This window comes from Sylvia atricapilla, chromosome Z, assembly GCF_009819655.1.
Source record: "Sylvia atricapilla isolate bSylAtr1 chromosome Z, bSylAtr1.pri, whole genome shotgun sequence".
Taxonomy (NCBI): Eukaryota; Metazoa; Chordata; class Aves; order Passeriformes; family Sylviidae; genus Sylvia; species Sylvia atricapilla.
Window position 1 is genome coordinate 11981338 of NC_089174.1, and position 3533 is coordinate 11984870.

The following is a 3533-nucleotide window of genomic DNA, read 5'->3' on the forward strand; positions in this document are numbered from 1 at the left end:
TCTTTGTCTAAAAGCTGTTGCCAGAAGGGTGCAGTGTCCAAGATTTTTCTGTGACGTGTCCTCAAAGGACACTGCTCTGAGCTGCTCTGGTCACTCTCTGCTTTCATCTTCTGCGCTGTCAAATTGTTTTCACCCGTGATGGCCTTTGTCCATCAAATGTGCTCCCCCTGTAAATACCCTCAGGCAGGAAACCCATTAGCAGATGGACTCCATGACCTTCTCCAGAAAGCACTGAAGTTACAGCTGTGTGTAGTGTGCAAGAGTGAGGGAAGGTTTATTTATTCTGCTTTGTTGTAAGGTTTTTTTTCATTTTTTTTTTCCTACGGTGGAATATTTCTTTATACCTGGAGGGAGAAATCCTCTCCCCATGTTGCTTTCTTCACCTGGTTATTGCCTTTTAATTTAGTACCTGCTAACAAGAGGAAATTTATATTTCAAGGACCAAGAACTGACAGAAAATGCTTCTTCAGGCCTCCTGCTGGAGTGAGATCTCACACCGAGGAGGTGGAGAGACATCCTTTGTTTGGGGAAAGAGAAAAACAGCCCCTGAGGGAGCTCTTTTCCATTGCAGCTGGTGGGAACAAGGTGCAGACCAGGTGTGGGGCTAGTCAGGAGCAAGGCAGTGCTGCCTGCACTAATGGCAGATGCAGAAGTGCAGACCTTGGAATTATCCCAACAAATTGTGTGGGACACAGCACCCAGAGCAGTGTAGGTGGAAAAGCCACTGACAGACAAGCAACAGACAGCCAAAGCCACGTTTGCAAATCATCCATAAGGAAAAGGGTAAGAAACAGTCTTCAGGAAGGGACCTAGCTGGAAAAAGTTTTGGAGTTTTGAATGGAAAAGTCTTGTCTCCTGCTGTTCAAACACAATGGGGGAAGGGAAATGGGACTTTGTACATTCACTGCAGAAAAATAGGAGTGCATCAGGCAAGTATCTGATTTCTTCATCAATTACTGCTTCTAATGGAAACAGCATGTCTGTCCCTAAAGTTTGGCTAACTGCTCAAATTGCAAAGGGTGACAGTGCTGTGGGATCACCCCACAGAGCCAACCTCTCCCCGCTGCTGCAGAGGGGAGCTCTACTCATGCTCTGTGCTTATCCACAGAGAAGACAGAAATTAATTTTTTAACAGTCTCTCCCCACTGCTGTCCTTCCTCGGGGATCTGACCAGGTTGCTCCACCGGCTGAGGGACCCCTGGCTGCTGTGGTTTCCTTCTCACTGTCAGAGCACTGACCTGGCTCTTCACTGCTCCCAACCAAGGGTGGTGTCTGTAAAAGTTGGTGGAATTAGAGCTTTGAACAAATAGTGTTTTTATTATAATGCCCTCCTCTCCTTTTCCATGATACTGTAGGAACTGCTGAAACACCAGCAGTTCACATTTTCAAAACAGAAAACCTACAATTAAAACTGTGATGAGCAGCTTGTTCTGATGCCTGTTAATAGATCTCCGAGTTGTGAAATACTTGCAAAAGCCCTGTTGACAGGGCACACGTGTTTATTAGGAATAAAAATGATACCTAGTAGGTTAATCTTTGCAGAAACAACAGGATATCTCCAGTAACAGCAAAAAATCCCTAAACTGACACCGGTGGAGCAGCAGAGGGCATCCACAGCCTGCGTTTGAAGGCTACAACGAGGGGAGTGTTCGCTGGCGGCGCTCAGCAGGACAATGCTGCCTTAACCAGTGAGTGGAAACCCTCAGAGCATCCTGTAACCCCAGCAAAGTGAGCGCCGAGAAGCATTTCATGCTGCAGCATCTTCAGAAATAAATGATAAACGAGACACACCATGTCCTGGCACCGGAGCAGAGCGGGCAGTATGTAAAGGTAGGGATAAACGGGGCAGGTCACTCTGCTGTGCCCGCCTCTCCAGCCGAAGCCCAGGGGGTTGCTCTGGATTAAACAAAGCCATGTGCTGTTTACAATGTGGTTTGAGTTTGTGCTTGCAGAGGTTTGCAATGCCCCTGTGGAACAATAGCTCACTGAGCTGGGCAAATGGGGAACAGCCCCGTGAACAATGAACAAACAGCAAGAGGGAGCTGGGTTGTTTTAATTCTCATCCAAAATCCGAGGCAATGGGTTTCTTGACGGAAAATAAAAAGCTTATGAAGCTTCTGGTACATTGTCACCATTCAGCATCCTGGAAATTAGATTCAGATTTTTGGGAAGGTTCTTGGACCAGTGGATGGAGCAACACTGGATGGTGCCAATCTCCCCTCATGCTGTGGCCTTTGCTGTTTCCTTTAAAGGATTTTGTCACAAGTGGAAGTTTCTAAAATGGCTGCAGCCAGAGACATTTAGAAATCTGTCCCGTGTGTCTAGCTCTGAGCAGGGAGTCTGGGGAAAACAGAAACAAAGAGCACTGGATCATTCCTGTGCTGTGAACACTTTTTCTTGCATTTCACATCCTCTAAATTAGGATAAAACCAGATCATTTCAGCATCTCATGTTCCCCTAGGGTGAATAACAGTGCTCCTGAAGCCTGAGGGCAAGTTTTTTTTCATCAATATAGACATGAGGAACCTTGACTTGCATGGGAAAAGCAATGAAATTCTTCAGGAAGTGAAAGTGGTGACCATGACCCTTTGTTGTGATAAATTTACCCTATTCCTAGGGATATGAGGCAGTTTCTTCTTTGCCTTTCTTTCCCCTGCATTTCACAGAGCAGAGAAAGAGGAGGATTGCTAGAATATTGAACCCAGTGTAAAAATATACAAGTTTTAACATCTTTTGTTTTAGACATGCTTGCATTTTCTCTGATTCTAAATCCCCCAGAAACTGATAGTTTAACTACAAGGGTGATGCTCAGCGAGGAAAGGCAGATGAAGACAAAACCACATATGCCAGTGAAATAAATGGTGCCTGAAATGCAAACTAAATGTCTTCACAGTTCAGAGGAGCTTGCAGAGGCACAGGCACTGCCCTTACATTTCCTGGACCAGGATCTCATTTGTCACCAGCTCCATTTCTAGCCAGGCTGGGGGCTGCTTTCTCAGGAGCTGTGACTGCCTGGGGAGCAGAGGCTGAGGGGTGTGGTAACCTCAGCTGTCCTGGTATGCATCTGCTGCCTGGCTTTCTCTCTCCTTCTGGCAAGCACAGACCACAGCCTCAGCAGCATCCCCATCCTGAGGCTGCCACAGGTGTCACAGTGATGCTTTGGAGTGGCTGTCTAGAACGGAGGCTAGACAGAGTTAAAGAAATATAGCGGGCATTTATTAAAGGCCTTCAATAGATACACCTCTAGCAGTGCAAAAGTCTCCCAGAGGATACACTCAAGATGGACAATTGGCATGAGTTTTTCAGACAATTATAAATTTGGTCCATTTACATATCAGGGAATAATCCTCCAATTACAGCTTCAGGTAATAAATTAATTTATGCCCAGTTTGCTCCCTCCCAATTAACTTTTGTTTATACTTTTCAGGGCCTGAAGCTGTGATGATGACTTGAGTTCTCAGGCCTGGAAGGATTGTTCTGTCTGACCAAAATGTGAAGACAATAACTAACACTTTATATGGAGTTTAGAGTTA

General features: G+C 45.7%; 1 long non-coding RNA gene across 2 annotated transcripts; it reads left to right on the forward strand.

Annotated features, from left to right (window-relative positions):
- Positions 1 to 213: 213 nt before the first annotated feature.
- On the forward strand, positions 214 to 2812 carry LOC136373554 (uncharacterized). 2 transcript variants are annotated; one of them, XR_010745670.1, is made up of 3 exons: positions 214 to 293; positions 572 to 783; positions 1543 to 2812. It is a non-coding gene; the product is annotated as an uncharacterized lncRNA (long non-coding RNA). The 2 variants fall into 2 exon arrangements; XR_010745669.1 differs by having other exon boundaries at positions 214 to 783.
- Positions 2813 to 3533: the final 721 nt, after the last annotated feature.